Source organism: Capsicum annuum, chromosome 12 (assembly GCF_002878395.1).
Source record: "Capsicum annuum cultivar UCD-10X-F1 chromosome 12, UCD10Xv1.1, whole genome shotgun sequence".
In the NCBI taxonomy this organism is placed as follows: Eukaryota; Viridiplantae; Streptophyta; class Magnoliopsida; order Solanales; family Solanaceae; genus Capsicum; species Capsicum annuum.
Genome location: NC_061122.1, coordinates 223,677,730 through 223,685,805, shown reverse-complemented (window position 1 = coordinate 223,685,805; position 8,076 = coordinate 223,677,730).

Here is an 8,076-nt window from a genome sequence, read left to right as displayed (position 1 = left end):
AACCTGATATTGATAATAATTTTCAAACTCTTGATAAATGATTTGTTTTTAGGAATGATGCAGATTGTTACCGCCCATAATGGTATATTAATTGCTCCATATTAATTAATAATAATATCTCTATAAATAATATTGTCATGATTGATAGTGAGGCAAATGTTAGGTGCATTCAAGAAGGTTTAATCCTAACTAGATATTTTCAAAAAACTACTCATATCATTAGATCGGCATCTGGTCATACTCTTGATATTAATTATAAATTGCCCAATGCACATGTCTGTAAAAATAAGACTTGCATTCCACATTTTTTCTTTCTAGTAAAAAATCAATTATACCCTCCTATTATTTTAGGAACACCTTTTATAAATGCTATTTACCCTTTTATGCATCTTGATGCACACGCTAAAGTAAGGATGATTATCAATAATTTGTCAAAAAATTATAAAAAGATGTGAAAATTATATTTTGTGCCCTTTAACAACTAGAAAGCCTGAAGATGTTAATTTAGGCACGGAGAACAAAAATTGGGTGTCAACAGTTACCCTTTTTCGTTTGAAGGCGTTGTTGAAGTATTCAAACGAAAACGTTGACGTGTAGCCAATTTTGCTTGACAAAAAGTGATTTGACAAAAATTTGACCGAACTCCAATTTAGAGTTGCCTACATACCTCGAGTTGTATGAGGAGCTTGTCGGGTATAGTTCAAAATAATAGACAGCTTATTTCTTGTCTTGTTATTAGGGACGAATGATCATTGGAGAGTGGACTATTTGGGAACATAAGTATTCATCTATTTCAGATGCTTTTTTGAAATTGCCTCGGTATCGAGGTGTGAAATACTGGGGATACAAAATTGTATATTTGTCGGGGAGAAAAAATGATTATGGTTGTGATGAACGGACTCTGTACAGAGCTTCCTACATATTTTGAATGTCATGAGTATCAAGTCAATGTAGTTCGGAAGTGAGAAAGTAGAAAATTTTGGGCGGTTTTCAAAATTTGTCCCAGTGTATGATGTATGGTATATGAAAAGAATGTGTTATTGTTCTTGATTGAAAAGATGCATAATGTCTTTGATTGTCTATGGAGACTTGAGGATGAATGTCGCCTCCGATTGTTTATGAAGACTTGAAGATAAATGAAGCCTCCGATTGTTTACGGAGACTAAAAGATGAATGACGCCTCCGATTGTTTACGGGGACTTATGTGATGAATAAGAGATGTCTTCAATTGTCTACCAATACTTAATGCATGACATCTCCAATTGTCTATGGAGACTGATGTTAATCCTCATCTCCGATTATCTACAGAGTTTGTGTGATGAATGATGATGTCTTCGATTTTTTACGAAGACTTAATGCATGATACCTCCAATTATCTATGAAGGTTAATGTGATGAATGGTGTCTTCGATTGTCTACGAAAACTTGATGACATCTCCAATTGTCTATGGAGATAGATGTTGAATAATGGGGTCTTCGATTGTCTATGAAGATTTTGTGATAAATGATGATGTCTTCGATTGTTTACAAAAACTAGTTGCATGACACCTCTAATTGTCTATGGAGGCTAATGTGATGAATGGTGTCTTCGATTGTCTACGAAGACTTGATTACATCTCCAATTATCTATGGAGATGGATGTTGAATGATGGTGTCTTCGATTGTCTATGAAAACTGTGTAATGAACGATGATGTCTTCGATTGTCTACGAAGACAAGATGCATGACGTCTCCAATTATCTATGGAGACTGATGTTGGTTGTCGTCTCCGATTGTCTACGGAGATTTGAGGAATGATACCTCCAATTTTCTATGGAGACTGATGTTAATTGTTGTCTCCGATTATCTACGAAGATTGATGTTAACTGTTGTCTCCAATTGTCTACAGAGACTGATGTAACAAATGATGATGTCTTCGATTATATATGAAGACTTAATGATAAATGACGCCTCCGATTGTATACGAAGACTATGTCATAAATGATGTCTTCGATTGTATACGAAGACTATGTCATGAATGTTGTCTTTGATATTATACGAAGACTATGTATGATATCTCCAATTATTTACGAAGACTGAGGCCATCAACTAGTGAGGTGACTGAAATCTAATTGCCCTCCCAACCAGTGGGGCTATTGAAATGTGAAAAGCTTTCAACTAACCGAACAAGTGTAATAGCCACTCGACTACCGAGGATATAAAAAAAATATAACATACTCAAAGATGAGTGTCTGACTAAGAAAAAATATAAGTATTTAAAGGCATGTGCTTGAAAGAAAAAGACAAATACCCATATTTTAAAACTAGATGCCTTGAATAAAAAGTAAATATGTATGTATGTGAAAGTGGGTATCTTGAAAAAAGATTTTTTTTTTTTTTTTTTTTTTTGATAAAAAGTGTTGAAAGATGAAAGTGACTGATTCCTCAATGAGCGTGGCACTGTATCTGTGCTTTCAACATTTGTTGCACTTCGACGCGTGATCTTCATTGATGTGCTTCGTTTTCCTTTATTTTTGTATATGCATCGACTTCGTTTGAATCTTGTATTGGAGTTTTTCCCACTTTTTCCAAGAAACTATATTTTTCGTTTGTTTTTTTTTTCCTTTTTTTTTTGGGGACGGGGGGTTTTGCTCCTTTTAAAGATGTTTTTTCATTTTTGTTCATCTAGGACAATATATCATTTGTATTTTGCGTTTTTGATCTTAATTCTCTATCCATAATTTGCATGTATTTAGTACGCTCAAGAAGGTAGGGCCAAGATAGGGATAATGTATGTAAGCACTAAAAAGGTATAGACTTAGATGTGGTTGTCCAAAGAAAGGTTTTAGGCTCAAAAGAGGTAATACTAGCGATTAACGTCATTTGGTGGGCTGTGAAAGGCACAATCGGGTCAAAGAGAGCCTACGATCCTTTCCAAAGCCAAGTGTAACTCAGAATTTTGCCTCAACGAACATTTAGGACAAGTTCTAGATCAACAATACAATCCAATGAATTAAACTAAAACTCACCACACCATGCACATGAAACGATGAGGTTGGCTTCATTCTTGTATTAGATGTATGCAGGAGAATTTTTCAAGTATTACTCAGGTGTAATAAAAGGTACCAAAAGAATCTAGGGTTTACCCTGAAGTCGGTCCTTTTCATCATACCAGTTTGTTCTTTCTCATGCGCTCTCCTGACTGTATTGGTATCAACCAGGTCAAAATTTTATTATTTTTCTAAAAGAATGGGACCGAACCCAAATGAGGGTTACCTACGTATCTTGTGAATACAAGAATCAGGTCTGCGTAGTTCAGGCTTATTTTTGGCACAATATGGCCAACAATTTTTGTTTTTCTGAAATCTTAAGAAAAAAAGAAAATAACAAATTAACGAAAATCTTTTTGAACTTTTTAGCTTTAACATCCTTATACAAAATGAAACCTATGATTATCAAAGAAAATCTTTTGGGGTTTTCGATTTTGAATTTCATACGAAAATGACACTTGAAACTAGTAAAGAGAAAAAAAAATTGTTTTTTATTTTTTAGATGTATATGACACCTACTCTAAATGAAGAATAAAGCAAATCTTTTTGTATTTTTGAAATAAAATCATAAGGTAGGCCGACTATGCACTGATGTTATTAAGATTTGGATTTAGGGAGTTATTGAATTGTGCTCTTGAAAGCTTTTGGAGAGCGTCTTTGAAATGTTTCAGAAAATTTGCCCCAGATTTGAATATCGGAGAAATTATTATAAGACAGTGAAGAGACCGAACCCTAATGCAGGTTTGCCTACTTATCTCGTCAGGACAAGAATCAGGTCAAAACATAGTTCAAACCTATCTGTGAGTTTGTACATGGCGTGACCTATTTCTAGAATAGAAATTTTCCTAAACGGCTGAGAGTAAAACTGAACAATTGTGAGAAGGTGCACTAACCTAAATGCACCAATTCTGAAACTATGAAATTTAAAAGAAGATTTGGGAGAGTGTAAGACCCCCCACCCGTGAACCACAGTGTGCAAAGTGTACGGTCAAAGACTCGATGAAATTGTGACTATTAATAAATAAAATAAAAAATAATGTATAATAATTTTTACAATTGTGAATCGGAGACAACAATTAACATTAGTCTCCGTAGGCAATCAGAGACAATCATCAACTTCAGTCTCCATAGACAATTGGAGATATCATACATCAGTCTCCATAGATAATTGGAGATTTCATGCATCTGTCTTCGTAAACAATCGAAGACTTCACATCAGTCTCCATAGACAATCCGAGACGACAATTCATACCAGCCTCCATAGACAATTAGAGGTATCATACATCAGTCTTCATAGACAATTGAAGACGACAACCATCATCAATCTTCGTAGACAATCGAAGACGACAATCAACATCAGTCTCCATAGACAATTGGAGATATCATTCATCGGTCTCCATAGACAAGTGAAGACGACAATCATCATCAGTCTTCATAGACAATCGAAGGCGAAAATCAACATCAGTCTCCATAGACAATTGGAGATGTCATACATCTGTCTCCATAGACAATTGAAGATATCATCAAGTCTTCGTATACAATCAAAGACATCATCATTCAGCATCAGTCTCTGTAGACAATCAGAGATGACAACCAACATCTATCTTTATAGATAATTGCAGATGTCATCAAGTCTTCGTATACAATCGAAGACATCATCATTCAACATTAGTCTTCATAGATAATTGGAGATGACAATCAGCATCCATCTTCATAGATAATTGAAGATGTCATCAAGTCTCCATATATAGTCGGAGACATCTATTCATAGACAAACGAAGACATCTTTCATTCCTAAGTCTCCATAGACAATAGAAGGCATCTTTCATTCTTAAGTCCTCATAGACAATCGAAGACGTCACTAATCCTCAAGTCCCCATAGACAATCGGAGACATCATTCATTTTTTCAGTCAAAAATACAATCAACAACAAGACATTTCTTTCTTTCCCAGAAGACAACGTTAGCCATGAATTATACACTGGGGCAAATTTTGAAAACCGCCCCAAAATTTTCTACTTTCTCATTTCCGAACTACATTGACTTGATTCTCATGACATTCGAAATATGTAGGAAGTTCTGTGCAGAGTTCGGTCATCACAACCATAATCATTCTTTCTCCCTGGCAAATATACAATCTTGCGTCCCCAGCATCTCACAGCTCAATACCGAGGCAATTTGAAAAGAGCATCGGGAATAGATGAACACTTATGTTCCCAAATAGTCCTCTCTCCAATAATCATTTGTCCCTAATAACGAGACAAGAAACAAATTGTCTATTCTTTTGAACTACACCCAACTTGATTCTCATACAACTCGAGGTATGTAGACAACACTAAATTAGAGTTCGATTGGATTTTTCTTTCAAAAATAATCATTTTTTGGCCGGCAAAATTGGCTACACGTCAACGTTTTCATTTGAAGACTTCTACATCGCCCTCAAATGAAAAAGGGCAACTGTTGACACCCAATTTTTGCCCTCCGTGCCTAAATTAACGTCTTCAGACTTCCTGATCGTTAAAGGGCACAAAATATAATTTTCACATCTTTTTATAATTTTTTGACAAATTATTGATAATCATCCTTACTTTAGGATTTTAATCAATTTGCTGTCACATTTTTACTTTTCCTAATTTAATAATATTTTTTTTTCTTATTTCAATTTTTTTATCAATTTATTATCTTTTAATATTTTTAAAATCATCCGCACACGTGCACAACATGTCGTCACATTTTTTTTACAGTATTGAGACAATAAATTGAATACTATTGATTAATAGTAACGTACTATTGATAAATAGTAACGTACTATTGATTAATAGCAATATACTATTAAAAAATAGTAATATACTATTGATTAATAGTAACATACGGTAGATACGTAATTTTGTTCCTCCATAAATAATAATATTACCCATTTTTTGGCTCTTACTACCCCACGTAACATCACTTAACATTCCACCTACCACCTAACATAATTATTTTTTTTATTACAACACCACAAATATTCATACACTTAATTTCATAAATTTTAGGATTTTTATCAGTTTATTATAATTTTAATATTTTTTTGCACAGTTCTCTGCATACGTATACGACATAACACTTCAATTCTTTAAGCGTAGTGTAATTTTAATCATTTATAGTATAATATATATTTTTCAAGACAATTATATTTTCTATTTGTTAGTTATATTTTTCTGTAATTATATATCGGTATTTATATTTTTATATATTATTTAATACGACTTACAAATATAAGTCGATTTAGTTATTTTCATACACAAAATAATAAATTAATTAAGTATAAGTCTTATCAATTTTAAATATTTTTTGACTTTATTTTTCACTTACCATTCATCCTTTAAATTAAGGATCTTGTCTGGATATAATTGAATTTTTGCTTTTTATTTTCTTTCTTTAAATAAATGTTCCACCAACATTAACATATACACACACTACATCATCTTCTTCTCTCACTCTCTCTTTCTAAATCATCAGTTTCTCTCTCCTCTCTCATCTTCCTCTTCCCATAACCACCATGAACCACCGAGCTTCCATCGCCGAATCAACCACTACCACTCCACGCCCCTCTTAACTTTTCCCTCTCGATCTCTCTTCCCCGTAGCCGCTCCAAATCCGGCGAGAACCATCGGATTCCAACCACCACTATCACACGCTGCCAATGTCGGAGCACACCAATCCATCAGCTCTGTCCACCACCGCAATGACCCTAAGCTCGCAACACCAGCAACCAGCGAGATCCTGCCCGAACCACCAACGCTGCCCACTTTTTTTGCGTTTTCGGCGAGCTTCCAAACCCCACACGCCGCACCAACCAACAACAACTCCGACATCTCCTTCTGTATTTTTTTTATCTTTAATAAATAATAGTTTTTGTTCTCCCTTTTTATTTTTATTTTTTATCATATAGTTTTAAATCATTTTTTGTTCACTAAAATTCTTCTTCTTTAGCTCATAAAATTGTCACCAAATCAATCTTTGAACCCAAATTTTATTTTTTCGTGCATCACTTTATCTTTATTTAGCTTTTCTTTGTTTTGTTTCTTTTCATTTTTTATTAAGTAGCCGTTTGGCCATGAAAATTACTTTTTTTCGGAGTTGGAGTTGGAGTTGGGGTTGTGTTTGGCCATTTCTTTTAAAAAAAACTTTTGAAAAATCTATTTAAAATATGATTTTATGCCATCAACTTTTAAAAATTATCAAAATCACCCAACTGCTAATTTACCTACTAACATACAACCAAATGTTTAGAAAATAATTTATATATGTCTTCAATTGATAAAATGATTAACAACAAACTAATTATTATGATTGTTATTCTTTTATAATTTGAATAAAAATATCACAAGCACGAACTAAATAAGTTTATCTTACCATAATCGATTGGATAGAGAAAAAATATATTTTGATAAATATGATTGATAGATATAAATATATTTTATATATTCTTAAATTTGTTGATGAAAATTCTTAATTATTTTCACTTGAATTGATTATTTTATTGAATTTGGTTTTAAAAAAAAATTACGGAATTTAGTTAATAAGAGGGGTTTGTGTAAAAATTTAAAGATTAGGGTTATATGTAATAATAATGGAAGTTGGAATTGGAGAGGAAAAAAGGAAAACAACAAAAAGTTATTTTCCATTTTCGGAATTTAATTCTGGAATTGTTTTCCAAATTTTCATGGCCAAACATCATAATTTCCAACTCCGAAAATTTTTTTCGAAAAGAAGAGAAAAATATCCATGACCAAACGGGTCCTAAATTCACCGGGTGTGTTTCTTCTAGTAAAAAAGATAGAACTTGTGTTGTATTGAGAGTTTTAGTAACTATTGAACTATGACTTTATTTGCTTATGGTTTTTCCTATTGATGTTGACATTTATTAACGAGTTACTTTGATAGCTTTACGTTATTGGTGGCTTTGATTTATTTAATTATTATATTGTTAAGTTTGTCCTTTGTTAAGTTTTGTTTGTAGTGTTGGTTTTGATTATCTTATTGAGTTGTGATGTCTCAATTGTTG